Source organism: Octopus bimaculoides, chromosome 18 (assembly GCF_046866305.1).
Source record: "Octopus bimaculoides isolate indiv1 chromosome 18, ASM4686630v1, whole genome shotgun sequence".
Lineage (NCBI taxonomy): Eukaryota > Metazoa > Mollusca > Cephalopoda > Octopoda > Octopodidae > Octopus > Octopus bimaculoides.
The window spans coordinates 32,097,233-32,124,368 of NC_142945.1; the positions used below are offsets into that span (position 1 = coordinate 32,097,233).

At 38.0% G+C, this 27,136-nt stretch overlaps 1 long non-coding RNA gene across 1 annotated transcript in view; it reads left to right on the plus strand.

Annotated features, from left to right (window-relative positions):
- Positions 1 to 1,101: 1,101 nt before the first annotated feature.
- LOC149132039 (uncharacterized) overlaps positions 1,102 to 27,136 on the plus strand; it is a 148,207-nt gene continuing 122,172 nt past the window's right edge. Inside the window, exon 1 of the long non-coding RNA XR_016244977.1 lies at positions 1,102 to 1,506. This is a non-coding gene — a long non-coding RNA (uncharacterized LOC149132039). The remainder of the gene's footprint in view (positions 1,507 to 27,136) is intronic.

The window sequence follows — 27,136 nt, forward strand, 5'->3', positions numbered from 1 at the left end:
ACTGTTAGGGCCCCTGCTATGAGTAAATTTGTATGTCTCGGAATTGTCTCGGGAAAAGGTGCACTCCACAGACACCACAACAGTTCCAGAGCAAATGAGGTTTTTCAACTCTTTAGTTGCTCATCTTAGAGCTGGTATATCCATACAAATCCTGCACCCTGATAACTGTTGGTCTCGGAGCGCTTGTATCAGTGCACTACAAGTGTGAAGGACGTGAGAATGGGACTGGCTCTGCACAAAACATGCTCACTATAATAACATTCAAAGCCCCCTTCTTAAGTCCAGTAGTAGAATACTGTGCAGCTATGCCGAAGAGAGTCCACCATATATATATTCAAACATGCATTCCTTCATTTACACACACACACACACACACACACACACACATATGACAAAGCCTGTTTACTCAGGTCTCCCCTCAAGTAGCAGCTGGTGACAATGGACATAACCTTCTCTCTCTCCTTTTTCCCCCTCTCTCACATTATTTTAAACTCTTTTTAACCTAACTTTACTCTGCTTACTTATCTTTGGTTAACTGCTTCATTCTCCTTTTTCACTTTCTCAATTTTTCCTTTCTCTTAATTTCAATATCATTTTCATTCTCCAATGGCTTTTCTTTTGCACCTCTCTCCCCCTCTCTTTCTCTCTCTTTCTTTCTCCCCTCTCTCTCGCTGTTTCATTCCCGGTCATTTTTGCTCCCTTTTGACTAAATACTTCTCTCACTCCCTTCTCTCGTTTCCCCTTTTCCCCTTCTGCTTATCTGTGTCGATATATCCGACTGCTTATCCATCTATCCGTCTACCTCAATATATATATATATATATATATATATATATATATATATATATATATATATATATATATATGCGTGTGTGTGTGTATGTGTATGTGTGTATGTATATATATATATATATATATATATATATATATATATATATATATGTATACATACATATACGTATATGTATATATAGATAGTCTTACATATATGCGTGCGTGTATGTACGTTTGTGTCTGTATGTACGCGCGTTTCGTGTGTATGTATATATGCATTAAAATGTGTTTGTCAATCAATCTATCTATACATATACGTATTTATGCACACATACACACGCGCACACACAAGAACTGACTCTGTTTCTTTTGTGTCTCTTACTTTAAGTCTTTCCTCTTCTATCTCCACTCATCTGTCTCGCTATAAACGTTCAACTGGTTTTTTTTCTCCATGTTTCTCTCCTCTCTTTATCTGCCTCCTTTCGTTACTTTCACCATCGCCTCTTTTCCTTCTCTCTTGCGCTTTCAATTAGCCTTTCTCTCTCCCTCTTACCTCATTTATTTCTCTTACACTGGCGGAATTAATTTCACGCAGTCTAAATTTCTGGTGTTACACCGTCTCTTAGTATCTTTAACGGAATACCACGGTACACGCTTTTCTATACACAAAATATTCATTACAAATCAAGGAACTTTAAAAATGCCCGGGATAGAAAATAAAGAGAAACGGAGGTAAGTGTTCTCAGGCAACCATGTCTTTTGATTAATTTTGTTTTCTCGTTATTATTGTCATTACTTTAATTTATACTTTTTTTATATTTTTTATTTCATTGGCTAGCACTATTATTATTGTTGTGAAGAGTCGTTAGAGCGTCGCTCAAAATGCTTTGCGGTATTTCTTCCGACTTTCTACATTCTGAGTTCAAACACCTATCGAGGTAAACTTTGCCTTTCCACCCGACGAGGTCGATAAAATAAAGTACCAGTTAAGTACTGGGGTCGATGTTATCGACTAAGCCCCTCCCATCAAAATTGCTGGCCTTGTTATCATTCCATTTTCGGGTATCATTTCTTACTTTCTTGGGGGAAGGGGATTCATAACACGCGCTACTGGTGTTGCTTCTACTACTACTACTACTACTACTACTGCAACAAGCAACAACATCATCATCAACAACAACAACAATTATAATAATAGCTTCAAATTTCGGCACAAGGCCAGAACAATTATAATGGCAATGCTAATGCTTGCGATAAGAACAGTTGCTATAGTGGTTGTGGACGTAATAGCAGTAGTAACAGCAGAAGCAGCAGTAGTAATATAGTGGAAATACTCATCGAAGAGGGAAGAATACGTAAGACGATATATGAAAGAAAAGAGAATTCGTCGAGAGTGAAAGGAACTGAAATACAGAAAATGAAAATAAAAAAGGAGAGCCTGAAATTTTGGATGAGATGTGGAATAGAACAGAGATAAAGCAACCTAAAGTCGCAAGAAGCTCAGAGAACGAGCATAAAATTGAAAGGAGAGAGAGAGAGAGAGAGAGAGAGTGAGAGGGAGAGAGTGAGAGAGAGAGAGAGAGAGAGAGAGGCATGAATGTATACACACAGAAGCATACATATACATGTATGAAGACATAGGAACAGGGAGTGAGAGAGCGAGAAAGAAAGAGGGTGGAGAAGAAGCAGAATGGAACGAAATTTGGCTTACAGGACGTTGCAAGTGTCTTTGAAGAATATGTGTTTTCTAAATTTCTGTCTTTGTGAGACGAACACTAGATGTTGCTAGTCTTGTTTTTTCTTCAATTATAAACATGTCTATAAACACATCTACCGCTCATATATCAGCTTATTTATTTCACGCCCATCTTTATGTTTGTTTTTGAATTCTTTAAAAACTTTGTCTGCCCTTTCTGTGTATCTCCTATTTTTTTCTTTTCTGTATAAGTTGCACAGGTAATGAATGTTATAACACGATACAAAGGTAAATAAAAATAATAATGCCAAAATGAATTGTGAAATTAACTCTGAAAGCGAAAGTAAAGAAATTATTGCACTGATTGGCCATGCTTTACAGGCCGGCAAAGCTGTTTACACGGTATCGTAGCAGAATGACAGATGGATTCAGCTGATCGAATGAACAACTATCGGACGGATTCTAAACAATGTAAATAAAAGAAACGTAAAGAAAAGAGTCGAAATGAAATAGTGAAAGACATAAATACTGAGTAAGAGGAATACATAAAAAAACAAAAAAAAAAACAAACAAAACAGAAAAAGCGTTTCGTAATAGTAGCAACATTGATGTTGTGGATGGGAACCGGTGCATCGGTGAGATGTTAGTCTTGCAGGGATTTTGGACACAGCTATGAATGCGATATTGTAGCAGTAGCTGTAATTCTGAATCATATGCTCATACACGTACACACGCTCACACACACTTGCGCGTGTGCGCGCATATATATGTGTGTGTGTGTGATATATATGCTAAATATTATAGGAAAACACCTATCTATCTATCTATCTATCTATCTATCTATCTATCTGTCTGTCTATCTATCTATCTATCTGTCTGTCTGTCTGTCTGTCTGTCTGTCTGTCTATCTATAAATTCACACTCATACACATATGCACATACACACTATTTATGTGCGTGTATGCATATGTATGCTTACATGCATACACCCACATATCCACAATTGTACGGAGAAAACGTCAATACATCTCTATATTACTGTTTTCCGTTTCTCTTCAGTCTACATAAAATAGTAACATTACTACACCTACGATTGCTGATTGTTACGGTTGTAGTTGTCGTCGACATTGTTGTTGTTGTTGTTAAGCCCTTGTGGCCAATAAAACGAATTAATTATTATTATTATTATTATTATTATTATTATTATTATTGTTGTTGTTGTTGCTGTTATTGTTGTTGTTATTATTATTATTATCATTATTATTATTGTTGTTGTTGTTGTTGTTGCTGTTATTGTTGTTGTTATTATTATTATTATTATTATTATTATTATTATTATTGTTGTTGTTGTTGTTGTTGTTATTATTATTATTATTGGGCCAAATTTTGCAACTGTTGTTGTTATTAACGCGGCGAGCAGGCAGAATCGTTTGCACGCCGGGCAGAATGCTTAGCGATATTTCGTCTATCTTTGTGTTCTGAGTCCCAAATCCGCCGAAGTCGAGTTTACCTTTCATCCTTTTGGGGTCGATAAATTAAGTACCAGTCAAGTACTGAGGTTGATGTAATCAACTATCCACCACGCAAAGAATTTCAGGCCTTCTGCCTATTATAGAAAGGACTACTACTGACTTTTCTAAACTTTATTTCCAGAATCTCTTTTTTTACATGGAAAACAAAAGACATTAAGATCTTTAAACTTTATGATTTATGTATGTATTTCTACATGTGTGCATTATTTATATTATCATATTTGTTTCTGCCATCGGAATGCGGGCATGATGGGACAATGCCTTCAAGAGTTTTGAGCGATTTGAGCATGGGAGTTATGTGATTAATCATTTATTGTGGCACGACTGTCACGAGAGAGGAAGGGGATACAACATATAGACAACATTGGTTCTTCGACAGTGGTAAACGTATAAACACGGACACAGCATACAAGTGCATATTCATCTATCACTCATACAATCAATCTGTCTGTCTGTCTGTCTGTCGGTCTGTCAGTCTCTCTACCAATATGTATGTAGGCGCGCTCGCGCGTTATGCACTCACACACACACACACACACACACACACACACACACACACACACACACACACACACGGTGTGTTTTGGCCAAGTTTCTGACTTGTGAATACCAATCATTAGGTATTGGTCAACTTGAGCCTGTTGTAGAGTAAACTTGAGCAAGATGTCATGAATGGGATCTAGTTCGTAACTACATGACGAATCAAACTGGTCTAAGATCACAACCATGACTACCGGTAATGTGTGTGTGTGTGTGTGTGATGTTAGCACTGTGTATGTCTACACGGTTGAACTATGAAAAATGCAGAACTCAATGCCTACGAAATGTAACTCAAATATTATTTGTAGTTCGGAGTAGTATTTCGTTACTTCAGGCTTCAAAATATTACCGTATCCATGAAGAATCCGTTGTATAATCATCAAACGACAAAGTTGTATTAGAAATATTAACCTTTCACACTTTATGCAACTGGCTTTCGATTTGCACGGCCCTCGTTTTCCATGGTTTACTTTTAGCACGGCCTAGATTTCGTTGATTTTTTTTACGATTATAAAAACTCATGTTTGTCGTTTCTATTAACGGTTTTTCGCTTCTCTTTCAATTTATTTTTTTATTTTAGTTCTTCAGTTGTCAAGTAGAACATTCTTTATAAACTAACGCTTCAGTTAAAAATATTTTCTTTTATGTTTTAGTGCATATTCTCCCGTTTGAATGTCGAGAGTGAATTTCAAATATCAAGACAGTCAAATTCTCAGCAAATGAAAATAAATATAATAAACAACTTCAGAATAGAAAGGTTTCAGCAGAAATTGTAAAACAATTTAATATGATCAATTAAAAAGAGCTAAGAAGAATCTGAGTTAGTAAAATTACTTGATCTTCAATAATTTTAAGACATACATTATGGAAGCAGTGAAAAATGGTCTGTTATTTTAAATAGATAAAGCCCAATATTATGGTAATATCTATCTATCTATCTATCTATCTATCTATCTATCTATCTATCTATCTATCTATCTATCTATCTATCTTCACAGTCACATCGTTCCGGGTTCACTCCCACAGCGTGGTACCTTGGGCAAGTGTCTTCTACTATAGTCTCGTGTTGTCCAAAGCCTTGTGAGTGAATTTGGTAGACGGAAACTAAACGAAGCGCGTCGTGTATATATATATATATATATATATATATATATATATATATATATATATAATCAGGAAAATAAAACACAGTAGAAAATGCTAAAATAATTTTATCATGAAATTCATTTTGTAACGGTTAGTACCGGTTTTCGACTTATTCAATTAAGCGTAAAACAAAAGTGGATATTAATTAAGAAGAAAAACAATTAAATTGAAGAAAGAATTAAACGAAATGTTTCCTAGATATTTCCATAGTCTTCAAATACGTAGGACATTTTTCTTTTTCCTGTCTCTCTCTCTCTCTCTCTCTCTCTCTCTCTCTCTCTCTCTCTCTCTCTCTCTCTCTCTCTCTCTCTCTCTTTTCTTTTGTGAAGGCTTGGTAGGTAGTAGCAAATCTGGAAAAATAGTGTTTATAGCGCAGAGTGAAAAAATATGGGTGCAAAGTGAAACAATCTGAAAAAATAGTGTTTATGGTTTTTTTCTGCGCCCCTAAACACTACCGAGCCTTCACAAAGGAAAAGAGAGAGAGAGAGGGACAGAATAAGGGAAAATGTCCCACCTGTTTGAAGACTATGGAAATATTTACAAAACATTTCATTTAATTTTGTCTTCAATCTAATTGTTTTCCTTCTTAATTAATATCTACTTTTGTTTTACTCTTAGTTGAAAAAGTCGAAAAGGCTGAAACCGGTTCTAACCGTTACAAAATGTATTTCATGATAAAATTATTTTAACATTTTCCACCTTGTCTTATTTTCCTTAAACATATCAACTCGTGTGCTACTTTTCAAACTTATATACATACATACACGCACACACACACACACACACACACACACACACACACACACACACACACACACACACACACACACACACACACACACACACACACATATATATATATATACACACACTTTATCATTAAAGCTACAAAATTATCACAAACATCACAAAAAACTTCTACTCAGAGTTTCACGTTCCCGTTCATTGAACAGTTTTGATTCTCAGTCAAAACTGTCCGACGAACGGGAATGTGAAACTCTGAGAAGCAGTTTTTGTGATGTTTTTGTAGCTTTAATAATAAAGCATATTGCTCTACCTCCATTTTTCGAGTACTATTTTTTCCCACCTTGTTTCATATCTATGTGTTTACTCTAGTATATATATATATATATATATATATATATATATATATATATATATATATATATATCTATGTAAGTATGTATGTATGTATGCACACACACACACACACACACACACACACACACACACACACACACACACATGTATATATATATATATACATATACATATATGTTTCGGAATAGTCATTCTTTTTCTTTTGCCAAATAAACATACGCACTATATATATATCAGTTCGGAAAGCTTTCGTCACACTTATATGACCTCTTCAGTGACCCTTTTATCCACGTGTATCCTCCTGCTCCGCTTAGGCCATTCTGTCCTTCTATGGTGTGTTTCCTTATCTGCGCATGCGGATGCTTCTGTAATAACAATGTGTGTATGTGTATATGTGTGTGTGTGCGTGCGTGCGTACGCATGTCTATGTGTTTCGCATGTGTACTTGACTCTTACTTTCGATATTCTTGTATCCCTCTGTGTCTGTGTGTTCGCTCACGCTGCTGCCATCGTGGTTGTTGGTGTTCGTGTTGTTGTTGCGGCCGTTAGTGAAGTTAGTGAATGTGTGTTTGTGTGTGTATATGGGCTTGCTTACTATGTTGTTTCTATCCGTACACTTTATAGAAGTTTCTTTATTTTATTTTTTTATTGCCTATGAACCTCTATTTCTTATATTTATCATAGGTATGAGCATGTTTGTTTTGTGTGTGTATTACACCGTTTGTAGCTGTTTTTCCCCTTCTGTTTTAGTTGTCGTGTTGCGTGGTGTGGTGGTAGGGCTGTTATTGTTCCATTCGTGTTTTCTATTGAGGCTTGGTCTGTCTATTACTATGTGTGTGGCTTCTGTCATCTAAGTGTCGTGTCAGTTCTATGCGTTGATAATACCTTAACCTCTATATTTTAAACCGAGCCTCTATGTTGTACTTGAGCATGTTGGTAGAGCACAGACGAGCTTTTCTTCTCTTCGAACCCCCGCCAGTGTTCGCCTATTCGCTGCCCTATACTGCGTGTCGTCTCCCCTATGTAAGTTGTCTTGTTTCTGCACCGCCCTTCAGCACGCCGTAAGCTATAAACTACATTCCTAATCTTACAGTTAACTAGTGGGTTCATACTATACAACTGTTCTCCGTACATGGGGACCTATCGAAGGGATATGTTTTACACATCAGAGATTTTATGGGGGTTCCAGGCCTTTCTATTACTTTAATCCGTAGATTTACCTTATGTAATGCTTTTCTAAAAAAGTATGCTAGTTCGCCACCGGTGGTAGCATCAACGAACATGACACTTTGGTATTTTTTGTTGTCATACCATGAGTTGGCCTTATCTATCTTTTTCATGATCCTTTTCTTGTTGTTTCAGGATTTACTCTTGTATAGCTGGCAGATCCCATTTGCATCACTCTCTATGATGGCCTTGTACCTAGCCCTGGCTCCTTTGTACACTCTAATCCTGTTTCTTTGGTTGTAGCCAGAGAATCACATGCAGTGGATGAAGTGTTGTATGTGTCTTTCCAATTCCACAGGGTCGCACATGCGGGACACATTCCTCATCACTCTCACCAAGTCCATTATTAGAACAATAGATTTGGCGTTGTCCGCAATAGCTGCGTTCTTGTGGACAAAGCATTTAGAGTCCATGGGTTTGGCATAAGGGAAATAAAGGATCTGGACCATACTATTCTTGGTTTCCCGCCAGAGTTCTGTGTCTAAGACCAGTAACCTATGGTTAGGGTGCTTGTTACTTTGATACTCTGGTGGATGGAGTTAGGTATTTGATGAAGGCTCTCCATAATGTTAGCTTCTTGTTCATCGATATTATCTTGAGCGGGGTGCTTTGGCCACTATGTTGATATCACCCACATAGCGGGAGTACATGGTTAGGATGATGGAGTTTTCTGTTAATCAGTCTTTGAGTCTCCTATCCTACCATATTATAAATAGCTAAGCCACATCGCCAGCGATACTGTCACCGATGGCTGCACCTTCCTCTTGGGCGTATATTTTATTATTAAATTTGAATTTCTGGACAATGGACATAAGATAAAATAAGAACAGTGATAAACGAGTGAAGAACGAGTATATAGTGTGTGTTTCTTTGGCAAAAGAAAACAAGAATGACCACTCTGAAATATAACGGCATTTGTTTCAATACACAATTTCATATCAGGAATCTTGCAACACAAAGAATCACTTGAAACCTCAGGCTCTATGCTGTTTCTTCACTTGACGTATCTGTCTTCATAGTGACCGTTCCGAATTGTTTTTCTTGTCTTTTTGTTTGGTTTTGCCTTGTTTTGTTTCGTTTTTCATGCTTTATAATTCTATGCTTTTCAGGCTGGTGCATTCGCCCTTTAGATTCTGTGTATTTATCTTTTTGTCTCCTCTTTACCTCATAATTTTACTCGTGTTATCTGTGTGAGTTTGTGGGCATGTGCACACACACACACACACACACACACACACACACACACACACACACACACACACACAGATAGACAACAAAGCAAAAACGAAGAATACTAAATATAAAACTGAATGTATATATGTATGTATGTATACAGAAACACATTCACACACAAATAATCATTTGTAGGATTCATTAGAATCTAGGTATTTTAACGTTTAGGACTCCGAGAAAAACTCGAGTTACTCATGTACGTCAAGGTATCATGTATCTATAACACAATATACGCGTATATATACGAATACACTCACTCACACACACATACACTCGCGCACACACGCACGCACGCACACACGCACACACACAAACACACAACCACACAGACAGACACACACGCAGAGAAGTTTACGATCCAATGCAAACTATAGGTCCAACATACGGATCGTTCTCGGTATCGCGTTTGTATAAAATAAGAAGCAAATGGATTTTAAAGGTTCATAACAGCTATTTAAGGAGCATTTTTTATTGATGAATAGATCGATTACATCACGAAAAAAATCGGCTTTCATCCGGTAAGTTTGAACCAATGTAGAAGATTCCGAGTAACCCGCTTTGTTAGGCATTGTTCAAACGATGCCTAACAAAGAAGGTCGCTCGGAACCTTCTGTACACACACACACACACACACACACACACACACACACACACACACACACACACACACACACACACACACACACACACACACACACACATGTATATCATAGGAAAAAGGAAAACAAAGCCAAGGCAGGACGAGAATCGCAGGTGATCTAGAGTATTTAATTAGGGTAAGGTGAATGAAAAAAGAAGTAGAAGTAATTAATGCCTTACAGCTGTTTCTGGGATATCCAAGGTGATGGGTAAACATTTCTATACACTGGGTATCCCGTCATCAGAGATAAGGTGTGTATGCAGAAAAGTTCCAGACAGAATTCACAGTATATAGAAGAATAAAGCAGTAGATAGAAGTATAGCTCCTTAAGTATAATATTTTTTTCTCTCACACGCTAACTACCCGATCTATTCCTTTAATCTGAATGAATCATTCAAAATACTGCCTGGATTTACCCGTGGTTATATTAAGAGTCTATACTTTTACGAAACTCCATACCTTCTGAAACAAGATGAACTGTGAACTTTATTCTTCTATTCTCTGTCGAGAACTTTACTGCATACACACTTTGTTTCTGATGACAGAATACCCAATGTATGGGAATGTTTACCCGCCACTTGGGATATCTACCAAACAGCTGTAAGACATTAACTACTTCTACTTCGCCCTTTTTGATTCACCTTACTCTAATTAAATACTCCAAATGACCTGAGATACTTGTCCTGCCTTGGTTTTTTCTTTTTCCTTCCGTATATGCCTGCTCACTCGGAAGCCTACTACGGATCCCTAGCTCCAGCCTCAACTGAGAACTTGGAACCTAATGGATGACCAATTATAGCACTTATGCAACATACCTATTGGTTTAGATCATCAGTGAACTAAACCCTCCATATTCTCCATATATATATATTTATGTATACATATATACAAACATAATACATACATGAATATATATATATTATTAAACAACACGAACTTGACTACAGTCTACCACCCAGACGTAACGCTAGACCTGAAAACGGGCAAGTACTATGATAAAACTGTACACATTCACAGAAGGTCGAATATCCCCCCATCACAGCAGTAATTAGAAAGCTAGTATCAGACGTTAGCAAAAGAATACCGAAACTTTCAACCGATAGGGAGATCTAAATTGACGCATTAGCGTGGAGTGGATTTTCCGAGAAGTTAACATATATGGAGGAACCCCAAGCTTTCCCGCTGCATCCAGAGAGGATCAGAAAGATAAAGATAATCTGATTCAACCCTCCATTTAACCAAGAAATTTCCACCAGCATGGTTATGAGTTTCCTGTCGTTGATTTAGAAGCATTTCCCCAGAGATCACAAGTTCTATAAGCTTTTCAACCCACATAACGTCAAGGTGAGCTACTCCTGCTTAGATAATATCCCTACCAATATTGCACGCTACAATAGACGCAAACAAACATGCACCTGCACAACCTACATATCGCACTTCCATATATTTGCATATTTATATGTGTTCGTATATATTGTGTGTTTTTCTATGTATGTGCTTATAAAATATGATTGATGTGTATTGAATTCATGTGTGTTTGCGACTTATATGCATACATCTGTGAATATGAAATTTATAATTAAAACTGTGGAACTGCATTGCGTAAAGATGTTTAGTGGCGTGCGTGTGTGTGTGTATGTATGTATGTTAGTACGTTTTTATTCGAGTTTTAGTTAATTTCTTCTTCAGGTAGTTGAAACTGAGTGGATTTGGTGAAAAAGCCTAATATTTCTAGATTTTTGTGTAACGCTATAAATATATAGCTGAATGCACCTATGATGATAGGTCCAAATGAGAATTCATAGTCATGGTACAAGAATGGTAAGTTTCGCATAAGTTCTCTTTTCCTGGACTTTTAATGGTACATTCACATCTGCTCGGCAGTTGACCCCGGCTACAGTGCGTGACTTGGCTTCCCTGTCCCATAGAACAATATGAAGTCTGTTATGTTAGCACCGAATTGCTATTTTTATTGGAACGTTCCACCAGTATTCCTTGCTTTTAACGGTGTGAATGCATTCTGATTCTGACATACCTTTGATGTATACATCAGGATAACCTTTTCAACGGATAGATTTGTAAATAGACTTTGCAACTATATCATGCCTCAAGGGCAGGAAGTATCTCATTGAAATTTTGGGGCAGGTGCTGATGATGTGGGCTATATCTTCCACACTGGTATAGCATAGTCGATATTCTATCATAACGTAAAGGTTGAGTGGTATCTTTGTCTCTCTTGTTAATCAAGTATTTAATAGCTACCTCCTATTCTTAGGTGGGGTGTAATATATCTATCACAGGTTCATGAGAGGCTACTCTTCCTGTCAATGCTGCTGTTATCCTGTAAGTTACGGGGCATGGACCCATATATTGTTTTTGGTATGATGCGTGCTTCTCTCCCAAGCTTTTGTTAGGTAGGCTAGGCCCAACCTCCTTAGGGTCGTATGAGACTGTTGTATTCTCAGAGTACCTTCTCAGCAGTTCTTCCCTCTCTTTTGCTCTCACTTTTGAGTATGCATTTAATGTACTCGTTTCTTTATTTCTTGTTCAGTAGGAGTTGTTTGATTGATGCAATGTGACATTCAAATGCTGTTTGAACTGACTGTATACCTCAAAGGCCATTTCTTTACCTCACATAAATCCTATCGGTGTCGCCGTTGTGAAAGTTGCTAGTGGAGGTCAATATTTTTCTGGTTTTGATGCCCAGGCTGCAGATCTCATCAAGTGTCCAGGTCAATATACCAAATGTTAGTACTAGCAGTGGTACTGCAAAGGCATTGTAAGACAAGGTCTTGTTAAATGCATACAACTCTGAGTTCTGTATTTTCTAGGGTCTACAGAAATACTCTTTTGTTATCCTGGCTTAAGTCACAACATCAACATATGCACATTCTTATCGATGTACATATCTGGTCGACAATCCTTCCTCAATTGATTATCATGTATACACATCTATCTTGACTAAACTACATCCCAATGTCCTGTGAAAATTTTGTGACTAGTTCTAATTGTTTCTTGATGTTGTTCATGTTACCAATATAACTTTAGATCATCAACAAGAAATGTGTAGGTGATATTTAATTTTATTCTTTTCTGCATATCCCAGCATGTCTTGGCATTTTATTAACAGAGCTAACAAGGGGTTCAATGCCAGCACAAACAACACAACAGATAAACTATTACTCGGGAATATGCCTGGTTGATAGCTTAATTCAATTTGTTGCTTTAATGGTTGCCAGTCTTTCAATAGAATTCACTATAGCAGCTGGTACTTTGGCAAGGTATGGTGATTCTATCATCCATGTGCGCCTCACAATGGCAGCAAATAAGGTAGCAGGTACCTCGCTAAATGTAGATACTTCAGCAGCCACGAGTGGGGAAGAGAGGTGAATGTCTTCTCATAGTCAAACCATACTCTCGCAAGGCGTCTACGATGTTTTCAGACTTCAGACAGTACCTCTTTGTTTCTCAAAAGTTGTTCGGTATATCTCAACACTCCCTTCATTCCATCTGCCTGTTCATCAGTCACTATGTTGACTAGAGTACATTTGTACATAACATTTAGACAAGCAATGGGCCTATAGTTTTCTGCTAATTCGATGTTTCATTTTTGGCCACAAGATTCGTTCGTACTATAGCAAGCCAATTTTATATGTCAATCTGACCTTCAACAGTCCTTCGAATACACATATTAATGGTTTTCTGCACCACTGTCCAACTATTAGGTCTCTTCTACTCGCCTTCCCATTATGCAGTTTGCCTACAGATAGTGAAACTTTAGATCCATTAAATACACAAAACTGTTATATCAAAGGAACCAAAGACACTTATTCAGCAGAAACACCTGTTGGAATGCAATATGAAGAAAATGATTTTTAATAACTAACTTATACGAATGTTTTGCTCATCGTTCTTCATTATTTTGTCTTGATGATATATTCAGTATTCTACATGAAATACTTTGAAGCGGACTCAAGATTTACTAATCGAAGGAAATACAATTTAATTGTCTATTCTAAACAATTCTAAAGGCGTCCTATCATTCGACAGGGTTAGCTAAGCCTGGATTTTACCAGATTGCTCGTAAAGTGCATATCCAGATTTAAAATCCCTTTTCCTTTTCGTTATATATATATATATATATATATATATATATATATATATATATATATATATATATATATATATATATATATATATATACACTGAACTCAAATAGAGACCCATCATTGCTAGCCCTGGTAGTGAAACCCACCGTTTGAGTAACTTCCTCAAACCATTTCTAAAATATGTGAAAAGCTTCATTAAGGATGACTTAGATTCGCTTAAACACCTCCTGAAGACAATAAATGAAGGAACTCTGTTAGTATCATTCGATGTGTTGAATTTGTACACCAATATCCCACAAGGTTATGGTATAGAAGCGATCACCTTCTGGCTAGAAACATACCCACAAGAGATCAACGCATCAACCACATTCATAATCGCAGCACTCAAATTCACCCGACTGAACAACTATTTCATGTTCGATACAGTAGATACAGTAGATACAGTAGATACAAAAATGTGGAATTGCAATGGGAACCCGAGCTGCTCCACTGATTGCGAACCTTGTAACCTAGAGCTTAAAATATATCAATCATCACTACAAAAATATGGCACCTCTTTTCATTGCTATTTAAAGGAGAACTGGAAGAGGTATTTGGACGATTGCTTTATACTTTGGAAAGACAGCATGGACAAACTCCTCGATTTCAAAATAATGCTTAACAATATTAATAGCAACATACAATTCACCATGGAGCACAGCAGTAAACAACTCTCTTTTCTTGACAACCTAATTAAAATAGTCAATAACCACATCGAAACAGACATCTTCTATAAACCCACAGATTCTAAACAATACCTATTATTCAACTCATGCCACCCCAAACACATAAAAATTAATATACTTTATAATCTAGCGAAAAGAATCTGTACCATAGTTTCGGACACCTATACTCGTGAACGAAGACTCCTTGAATTCAGATCAATACTAATCAAAAGACATTACCCAATACCATTAATAAATGATGGCATTAAACGAGCTAAGGAAATAGATATACGAACATTAAGGGAAGTCAACTGAAATACTACACCAGACTTAAAAATACTCCCATACATCTCCACACACAACCCTAGAAACAACGAAGACTTCAATATTATCATCCAAAATCTACCCATCCTCACAAGAGATAAAACATTGAACAAAATTTTAGGCTCACAAAATTATCAAAAGCAAAATGCGACCTAAATCGTTGAAAAAAATATTAACCAGCGCAAGACTATATCCATTAACAACAGAACCAAAAGTGAAAAAATGTGGTCGACCTAACTGTGGTACTTGCCCCCACCTTTTGGAGGGTTCAGAGTTCCACTTTAAACAAAGTGAAATATTTAAGATTAAATCAAATTTCACTTGTGCCTCGGGAAATCTAATCTATGCCATTACATGCTTAGGATGTGGTAATAATTATATTGGCCAAGCAGGAATATCACTCCGTCGAAGAACCACTCTCCACAAAGAATAAATCCGCCACCCACAATACAGACAGATACAGGTCAGTGGACACATAGAAAGGTGTGCGAGGAATCTTAATCTTAATTTCCTAATTTTTCCCTTCTATCAATGTTCACAGAACACCACAATACAACAAAGAATAAATACAGAGGCAACTTTCATCAATAAATATCTTCCACAACTAAATATGAACACATAACATAACATAGAACACTACTAACCTTTCAATTAATACCTCTGACCCCTATACATTCCCATACACCATTCACATTACAGATCTATATCTACCCTAATTGCGCCAAATCCAGAACTACTTACCTCCCTTACACAATCTTTTTACTCAGGGACTAGTAGACCTGACACCTTTCAGTAATCGGTATGCATTCAAAGCAATGATTAGTAACTTTACGAAACCGGTATGCTTTTGAAACTCTTTAACAATTCACAATAATAACTTTTATTACTTTTATTCCTACCTCAGTTCATCTAATTGTATATATCTATCGTTAATTTTCATAAAAAGCCTTTACTTTTTCTTCTTACGTTCCCCTTACATTTCCACGTGCAATTTCTATTTTGTTTTTGTAACATATTTCTATTATATATATATATATATATATATATATATATGGGGAGAATTCACAGGTGGCGTAGACAACAAACAGATGTATTAGTTTAACGCTCGGGAAGTGAAAAAAGTCTTTAACGTTTCGAGCCTACGCTCTTCCACAGAAAGGAACACAGAAAGAAACAAGGAGAGAAAGGCAAGAATGTCTAGTGGCTAGTGATCTATCATGGCTAATGCCGGACATAGGGGTCACACAGGAGAGCTAGGAAGAAGGGAAGATAATAAAGTAGTGGTGATCTCAAAACGAAGGTGCGCGTGCGTGTGTATAAGAGAGTAAGTATGTGCGTGTGGAAGAGGGCTGGTGACCTTGACGTGTGCGTGTGTGTAAGTGTAGGTGTGCGGATATGGGGCTGGGAAGTGATCAGTGCTAGTGTGTGCGTGGTGATGTTGTGTGGTATGGTGGTGTATGGTGTAGTGGTGTGTGATGGTGTTGTGAGGTGGGGAGGCGAGAGTGGGGAAAGCAAGGGTGGAGTGTGGGTTAGGCTTAGGGTGGGGGTAGAGGTTGGGTATGTGGGTAGGCTGAGGTTGAGGGTAGGAGTGAGTATGTGGGAGTGGGTGTAAGGGACGGGGTGGGTAGGATGGGATCGATAGGGAAGGTGGAGTTGGATTGTGTAGGGTGGGGTTGAGTTACGAGGGAGGGGTGACGATGAAGGGAGAGGAGAGAAGGTGGGTAGGAGTGAAGAAAAGATGGAAGGTGAGTAGGAGTGAAGAGAAGTAGGAGTCGGAGCAAGAGAGGAGAGGTGGGTGGGTGGGAGGAAGTAGGTGTGAGGAGGAGGAGAGGGGAGGTGGTTAGATGAAGAGGAGAGGAGAGTTGAGCCCATGTGGCGCAAAGGAGCGAAGAGAGAAGATTAATCCCTGTTCACGGCGCAAACGGGAGTCAGGATGGCTCCTGTGCAAGGACAATCCGAACATATACAGGTGTTGCAAAGAGTGACTGGTAGAGCGGAAATGGCGCGAGACCGGGGTGTCATTGCCAAATCGGATGTCTCGGAGGTGTTCCGCGAACCGGTCAGCCGAGCGGCGTCCCGTTTGTCCGATGTATGCAAATATAAATTGACCTATATACATATACATGTGTGCTTGTGTGTATGTTTTGCGCGCGTATGAGTATGTGCGCGCGTGCGCATGTGTTCGGGCATCTTTGTATGTGTACTTCGTGTCTGACTAGTAACCTGACGTGTAGTCTATATTGAACTGAAGCAATTTCATTGTTGAAAGATCATTTAGCAATTTCACAACACGGAAAAGGTGTTGTATACATTTATTTTATTTACCTCTTGTGTTCAACCATGAAATATCAAAAACTTTTGGCGTATTTTACCTTGTCAATGAAATATTTCCACTGTATCTCATGCATGCAGTAGAATCAGTGGCTATGTTACAGAAAAGCATCGAACCTTTCTGACATTTCATAATAGAAAAAGCGAGACATGTATATAACATTATTGTATTTTCTTAAATAGCTAAAATGGCTTGTCTATGATATAATTTGACTCACACGCTATCTCCTTTTCTCCCTCCCTCTTTCTCTCTTTCTCTCCTCCCTCTCTCGCTTATATCTCTTTCTCTTTCCTTCTCCTCTCTCTCTCTCTTTCTCTCTCTCTCTCTTTCTCTCTCTCTCTCTTTCTCTCTCTCTCTCTTTCTCTCTCTCTCTCTCTCTCTCACATACGTTATACAGGTTGCCTATCGACAATTAATTTGGCAATCACCAATCCGGTTCCATCATCATTCTGACATCAGTTCTCCCTGGCGTTGTTTCAACCTGCTGCAAATTTTTGGTGGCATTGTTAACTGCATAAAAATATTTTTGGCTTTACTTACAAACACAGACAAGGAATTCCAACATGTTTTTGTTTTCCATTTATCATTATAATCAGATCACTTTTATACCCAACCCTGTTTCCAATGAATAAAGAAAATGTTTCCTATCTTGTAACGCGCAAAACCGGACACAGACCATTAAAGGAAAAGTTGAAACTTTGGAAAACTTTACAGCATTGTGTTTGTAAAACGTTTGTACAAGTTACACAACTTTGGCTCTTCCACACTTTATGATATAAAAAATATGTTGCGCTTGTGCAACAAGAACACACAGCACCTGCCAACAACAACAAAACAAATTTAGTGCTGAAAAACGAAGAGAACAATATCTTACGTGTCAGCGGTGAGCTTCATGAAGCACTCTCTTTCCTATAACCTTCCATACAGCCCCAAAACAGTCGAACGTCAAAAAAGACCTGGATGTGAAACGCTCAGCATGCCAAAACAAGATTATGCATGGGTATGTTTCTCGAAGACTTGAAGAGAATAGTAATATTGGACTCGTGGCCGCGACATCACATCACATTTCGAAGGCTATGCATTTGCAATCCAAGAACAGGAGATTGCTACGAAATATCTAATAGTTTCAAGATTAAGTCATATTTCCATAGAAGACACCACACATATGGTTAGCAGCTGCCCAAGAATGTTGTCAAGGCTCTACTTCCCTATGCGACATGACGTCGCAAAATCAACATACAATGCCATTCGAAATAAAAAAAAGACTTCTGGATATTTGTAAATATCATAAAGTTCTAGATATGTTCTAGATATTTGTAAATATCATAAAGTAATTACTACGTATATAATGCTGCTAGAGTACATGAGCCGACGATAAAGACGGGGGTCACTTTGCTAAACTTTTTGAGTATTACATTATGATTTCCATGTATGAATATTCGATTTTTCCAGTTGGAGTTATTGCTGAAATATTGTACACGACGAAAGTTAGTAATTAGAGTGTGAAAATGTGAAAAAAAAAAAAAACTCAAAATAACAGGAAAATATGAAAATTATATTTATCATTCTCTAAATATTGTACAGATTTTATTACTTTTAGTATGCACAATATGTTGTAGTCAATGATCCACTCGTTATTCTACATTATGTTATTTTCTATAATAAATGCTCTATCTAATTTCACAAATGTATTGGGTTGTCTGGAAAGTTCGTGCCGATTTATAGTAGCTGACCTTATTTTAGAACATGGTTGAGTCCATAAAATAGGATTTGACTACATCTCCATTTAGAGCACAGTTTAAGCTATCTTTTCGTGGAAGAAGGTTTATGTTCCTATAACCTGTGTTAATTTTGTAACCCTTTAAAATGGAAGACAAGAAAGTTCATTTTCGGCACTTGATGCTTTTCTTTTTCCGTAACGGGAAAAATGCCTCACAAGCAACTAAAAAAATATGTACAGTTTACGGTGATGTTTGTTTATCCGAAAGAACTGTACGGAAGTGGTTCGCAAGGTTCTGAGCTGGAGATTGTAGCCTTATTGATAAAGAGCGATCAGACAGACCATCCACTACAGATGATGACGAAATCAAGTCATTAATTGAGAATAACCCACATTGCACAACCCGAGAATTGACAGAAAGCCTCAGCCTATCAAGATCCGTCGTTCATGAGCACCTGGTAAAGCTTGGGTACACAAATCGCTACGATGTTTGGGTACCACATGAGTTGAGTGAGAAGAACCTTTTGGATCGCATTTCCATCTGTGATTCGCTTTATAAACGGAATGAAAATGCACTTTTTTAAAAGCAAATTGTGACAGGTGATGAGAAATGGATTATCTACCAAAATGTTCAGAGAAAGCGATCCTGGAGTAAGCGACATGAGCCACCCTTAGCCACCCCAAAAGCGGGTCTTCACCCTAAAAAAGTCTTGCTTTGTGTCTGGTGGGATTGGAAAGGAATTCTGTACTATTATGAGTTTCTCCCAAGTAACCAGACAATTAATTCTGAGAAATACTGCTCACAACTGGACGAGTTAAAAGCAGCAATTCAAGAGAAACGTCCAGAATTGGCCAACAGGAAGGGTGTTGTTTTCCAATATGATAATGCAAGACCGTTCTTTTCTTTGGGAACCAGACAAAAATTGCTGCAGCTCGGCTGGGATGTGTTACCCCGCCCTCCATATTCACTAGATATTGCTCCCTCGGATTTCCACTTATTCAAGTCTCTGCAGAATAGTCTTAGTGGTAAAAATTTCAATTCCTTGGATGACGTAAAAAGATACCTTGATGAATTCTTTGCCATGAAACCACCTCAATTCTGGGAAGAGGGTATTTTCAAGTTAAAGGAAAGATGGAGACACATTGTGCCACAAAATGGTTCATATTTGGTTGATTAAAAATATAATGGCAAGTATTTATTGACCTTTTTCTTTCCTTTAAAAATCGGCATGAACTTTCTGGACAACCCAATACATACATACATACATACATATATATGTATCATACATAAACTATCAAAGTATATGCATATTTACACATGGGCACATGATCTTACAGAGAGGTTACGTACGTTTTCTGAAGGTTTTCAACGGACAGCAGCTTTAATTTATGCAAAAGCTGCGCATTTACAACATGTTTGTCACGTTACGTGCAAAGGCTACAAACGTACATAAGCACTACTGTAGTCTCTCGCCATAACGCGGTTCACCTATCGCGGTTTATTATTTAAGCTTACGTCGATTCCTCCGTGATGTTGTTTTGTATTTATAATAAAATAAATATATACAAATTATAAAAATAATTTAAAAAATACACAGTACAGCACTGTTTCTACTTCGCAGATTCTCACCTATCGCGGGGTTTTGGGAACGTAACACCCGCGATAATCGGGGAATATTGTTCACATTCACTGCATAAGTTTTTAAAGAACAATATTTCTTGTATAGACATGAGAAGGCACCAACACATCTTAGCCTCCTAAATATTCAGTCTGCAATTTCAAATCATATGGAGGCACATGGCCTAGTGGTTAGAGCAGCGGACTCACAGTAGAGGGATCGCTGGTTCGAATTTCATACTGGGTGATGTATGTGTTTATGAGCGAAGCACCTAAGATCTACGCGGCTCCGGTAGAAGATAATGGCGAACTTCTGCTGACTCTTTTGCCACAACATTCTCTCTCTCTTTCCTCCTGCATCTAGCAGCTCATCTGTGACAGTCCGGCGTCCCGTCCAGGTGGGTAACCTATATGCTAATGAAACCAGGAAACCGGCCCTTATGAGCCAGGAATGGCTCGAGAAGGAACAAACAGCAACAAACAATAATTTCAAATTATATCCGTTTTTTTTATAACCCCACCCCCATTTTAAAATTTTTACTTTGATTAAATCGAGAAATACATGCATGCAGTGAAAAAGTTAATAGTGAAATATAACGAAATATATGAAGTAGAATAAGTAATAGTGAAATAAGTGTAAATACAAATGCATGTTGCATATTAAATATATATTGTTCATGTATAGCGTATCATATATATTGATTAGATTTACCAATGAGTAAAAGGAGATAACTCATTTGATCATAAGAAATTATGAACATAAAAACATTGGTTGAGCCTTATGAAACAAAGAAAACAGCTGGCTATTGCGATCATTCTGGTACACCCACTTCAATAGGGTGTTCGAACGTATCGACCTTCGTAATTATTTTTAAACAACAGAAATCTAAACACACACTTATATACACACATTTACATCCTCTTATGCACATATCTACATTGATCAACCCAGAAGTGCATGATCACGAACATTTGATCATACAGCCATGGCTACACCTTTATTATTCTGATATCATTATTATTGTTTTAGAATCGATGAGGCTGTTGCAATACTTCGTCCACTAGCCATATGAACTTTTCTCTGATATGAAAATACGTTAATATGCGATACAGCGTATTAAGATTTGTTGAAGCTTTACCAACATAGTTGGGCAATAGTTGAATAATATAACAGATAGAATATGTCTTAGATTTCATTCCAGAGTTAAGATTGTTTACTTACTGACGTAAAGTGAAAAATAATGAATGACCAACTCTCAAGGTAGAAGAGGTGATAAGTGTAAAATGAAGACTGCTTTACATACCTATGTGGAATTTCCACAATCAAAAAGAACCAAATGTTTCGAGTAAAACACAATTTCGAAAGAAATATATTTCATGGTTCTCTACAAACTTCAAGTCATCTTTCAGTTTTCAAAATAACCGTGGACTTTTCACTAATACTGCTAGTTATTATTGCATGTATATATATGCATATATATACATATGTGTGTGTGTGTGTGTGTGTGTGTGTGTGTGTGTGTGTGTGTGTTGACAAGGGTATGAGCGTGGGCTCTTGAATCTTAATACTTGTACGTGTATCCTGCACGCGTACGCATGTGTTTGCTCGTACGCACGTGTGCGTACGCGTACCTGTGTATACGCGTGAGTGTGTGTATGTGTGTGTGTGTGTGTGTGTGTGTGTCTGTCTGTTTTATGAAGTGATGTGTATATTTGTGTTCATCGAGATACATGTGCACTATCTTTCCACATCGTCATCACTATTTTCTCGATTCTATCTTTTTGACGACGAGAGTCATCAACAACAGGTAGCGAGTTTCACTACAGGGAAAATCAGAGAAGCATCTGTTAAATTTAGCAAAGTAATAGTCATAGTAAACTTTAGAGTTGAAGATAAATCAGTTAGTAACTTAAGAGACGTGCACCGAGGAGGCACCACAAACATCGTACTCGCGGGAAATGCTTTCGACCATTTCTTCAATATGAAAGAGGAAAACTACACAGTCCGAGCCTAGGCACAAAAGAAACCTGTTGGGCCCGGGTGGCAAAAAACAGCACAGCAAGAAAACTAGAATTTGGTCTATAACAGACAACAGTGGGTATGTGTCCATTTCGATTCGAAACAGATGAGTACAGTTTTCCAGCAGCATTTAGCTGAATTGTTCTCAGTGAGCGGTAGAATGCAGACAACAGAATTTGATATCTCTCTACCGAAACTATTTGCCGTGACTGTCGAAACGAAAGACCGAGTCTGCAAAAAAGTGATTTCGGATGAATATATGACAGAGCACATTGCAGCTGACAACAGGCTAGAAATCTTCCTAAACCGGAAATGGTGACGCTACGGAGGAAGGATCCGAAGAAAATTTGTTCGGATTCTTTTTCCTAATACAAATCTTTAAACCTATTAATCTGCTGAACACAGAGTTAAAGACTTTTCCAAAAGTGATTGCCAAGGGTCTGCTGCTTGTCTGGACAAGTAGATTGGAGACGCGAAAAACTACGTTCCCCGTTAGATCTATCCTGTGATGTATTGTAGAGCTAGGCGAGAAGAGACCTGGCTTTGGCGGGCGTTGGTCACTTTGGATTACTCGAAAACTGATGACACGTTGAATCATCGTTATCTGGCAGCTGTCCTAAGAACTGCCACTTTCGGTCCCATCATCAGTAAATGGATCGTCACAGTGCGCAACACTATCTGTTGTGTTGTCAGATTAAACGACCATTTCTCAGAACCGTTAGCATCGAACGCTCAGTTCGTCAGGGCTGCCCCACCAAACACACACACACACACACTTTCTCTCTCTCTCTCTCTGTGCTTTCTTGCATGCTTTGGCTATGAAATATTTTCTACGGATGTTGGAAACTCTGAGAGTTATCCCACTCGGACTGAGTCATAGGAAAGACGTGTCGGCATAGGCTGGTGATGTCGTTATCATGGTATCGAACACTTTAGATATAGAAGCCGTCAACACTTTACTGTAAAGTACTAGGAGTATAGAAGAGCCCACTTGAACCGGGATAACTCCGTGATCTTGCAACTAGGCACTTGTAGAGGCAGCAATTTCTATCGTTATACTGAAGGCCCGGTAAAAGTTCTTGTCAATTGGTTCAGATCAGACTTCCTGGTGGATAGAAATTGAAAACAGGGCATGAGTAGAGCAAGCATTTTACTCTGAAAATTGGCCAATGCGAGGTTGTCCCTGATCGGTCGGTTGGAAGTGGCTAATGCCAACAGCACCTTGGTAGTGTACAAACTGACAGCTGTACCTTGTCTCAAGAAAAGTCTGACGCATGACCAGATTGAAGTGCGTGCATTTCTTCCACTTATTGTGGAAGGGAGATGTTCCACTGGTCAAGAAGTCGATCTGCTGCCAACATCCGTGCAATATTGTCCCTATTGATGTGCAGGCACACAGGAGGTTGATGTACGTGCAGAAATATCTAGATTACTTCGATGATGGCAACAACAACGAATACGACAGTTAACTGGTGTGGGCGTTTTTCCTGCGTCACGTCTTTGCACAGCTCCTCTCCTTAACTGAGCTGTAATCATGCGTGCGTTCAGAGTAGCTCATGGTTTGGCATCTAGAATATTCCCTGGTTCTCACAATACTCTACTGGCTATGCCATCGGCAGGAAACAACTCTAGATTTCTGCAGAGGGTTAGCTGAAAATATGAGGATAATATCCTGGGATCCATCTGGGCGACGATGACATCAACTTGAGTAGTCTCTTCTGGAATACTTTCAGGTTTTCGACCATGGACAACTTCCAAAATTCCTTGATATGGCAGTGTTATATGGAGGCATCATTAGTTCGAGACAAGCTCTACAGGAATCGAAGCGTCAATATAGTCTATTGTTATAAAACTTTCTCTAAAATATTAACTCTAATTTAAAATGTATACACCCCCCCCCCTACACATATTTGCATAATCTATTATATTTATATTTTTTTCTCTTTCTGAGGAACAAAAAAAGCAATGACATCTTTTATCAGTAGATTTGTCAACTACACTTTGGAAAACGTACCACTGAAACATTTCATTAAAAAATGTGTAAATGTGTATATTGTCAGAAAATAAATTTGTGGGCGGTAACAAACAGTTGTTATGCTATATCTTAAAAGAATTGAAGGGAATTAATTAGAAACTTGAAAATAGCCAATAAAGATGGTATGATATATTGCTTTGCTAAATGAAAATGAAAGAACAAATATCGGGCAGTTAGAATTTGTATCAACTAAGCAAAACTCTAAAAACCGTATTTATGAATCAAATACTTCAACAAAATACACAAATATTTCGAACATCTGGAACAAGAAACTTCATTTATGCAAATTTGATTTCCAGAAAATGATAAGAACAACAATAAAGTTGACACACACGAAAGATGAATTAATTCGACATCGATAAATCTTCTGAGAACATTCCAGATAAAAACAAGGAAAGAAGAATCAAAGTAATAAAAGCAACGTCTAGAAAGAATAACTCTATCCAAATTCAGAATGGAGATATAAATATTGGGTTATTGCATAATTATTGCGGCATTTTTTCAACAAATTTTATTCAACAAAAACAATAACAACATGTAACAAAAACATCTTTAAATGATGGTTTGACCGTCTGCGAAGCAAATGGGGAGCAGTAATTGAAGTAGATGGTGAATATGCTCCGGAATAATCATTTAAAGATGTTTTTGTTACATGATGTTATTGTTTTTGTTGAATAAAATTTGTTGAAAAAAAGCCGCAATAATTATGCACCAACCCAATAGTAATGCAACCACTAATGAAGAGAAATATAAGATAATCGGTGGGGAAATATTTATTGAAATCTCCAAGAAAGCAGAAAGAACACTTTGTCATAGTATCTGTAAACAACGTAAGGAATAAATTGAAAATGAAGAAATGATTTCGCTCCATAGACGGGCACTCCTCGCAGTGCCCGGTAAGGTCTTTGCAAGGGCTGCTCTTCTAAACAGAGTGCAAAATTATCTGCTTGCCTCTTAGCGGCTGGAGCAGTCAGAGTTCACGCCAAAGAGGTCAACTACCGACTCTCCATGTACTCATCAAACGCAAGAAGGGCTTTTGTAGGGGCTGCTTGCAGCTTATGTCGACCTAGGCAAGGCTTGATGGGCAGGGATGTGCTCGGGACGATTAGAACTGCGAAGTTTACACCCCCGACTGGTTAGGCTGATATCTTTGTACACTGGAATAGTTAGCACACTTAGTATTGGGGCTTAACATTTAACATGACCAATCTGGGGTCCGTCAGAGTTACGTTTTGGCTCCCACTCTGTTCAATGCTTGCAAGGACAGGATACTTGACTGGATGGTGGCTCGGACGAGTTGTGGAGCGCTCATTGATGAAATCAGGATTACTGATCTGGATTTTGATGATGATATTGTTATTCTTGCTGAGTCTCTGGATGTCTTAAGGAGTGCCCTTCTTTCACTAAGTGAGAAGGCCGAACCACTTGGCCTTAAAATTTCTTGGGTCAAGATAAAAGTTCAGTCTTTCGTTGGCTTCTTGAGGGATTCCATCTCGTCTGCCTCCGTTGCAATTGAGAATGTTGAAGTTGTTGATCACTTCACTTATCTCAACAACATGATCCATAGCAGTATTAGCTGCGAGTTCGAAGTCCTGAAAAGACTTGGGAGTGCTGATGTAGTTGTGAAATCACTGAATAAAGATGTTTAGCACTACCGATATCTGAGCAAGAAGACAAAAGTTCGGATCATGGATACTGTCCGGAGCCTTTAAGGGCTGCCTGAACTCCTTTGCTACTAAAACGCTTTGCAGGATTATTGGTGGGATTTCGTATCCAGCCAATAACTATACACAGAAACTGGGATATACTTGTGTAATTCGGTAGCGTCAGTTCACACTGTTTGGTCATGTTGCTCTACTTTCCGAGTTGGATCTTGTGTATTGTGTTCTGGGGTGACAGCACGTATTGGTCGATCACATATCTCATGGTCACGGCGGATAAGGAAGTATTTCGTGGAGATATGGAACTGATTGGGACACTGCTCGGAGGGTAACGCTAGACGACCTGAGGTGATATCGACAAACAGTGGATGCAGAAACGAGCTGAAACGACGCATGCCTCCATACTTGACCTGATGTAGATGGGAGAAAAGTTACAATTCATTGCCTCATGCTTGCATGCACACAGTATGTGCTTGAAATTCTGGAATATTTACAGTTCCTTTCATGTCTTGTAACCGTAGTTTTCTAATTACCGGTATCGTTTCTGGTTTTGTGAAACCTAGCTTTTGAAGATTAGTACTGAGGCAGTTAGTTACATTTCCGAATTTCTCAATAATTTTCGATATAAATCTAAATATATACCGTAAGTGGAGAATTTGCGGATTTCTCATTTGGGATAGACATTCTTTTCCACTTATCTTTAACATTGTCGACTGATAGACGA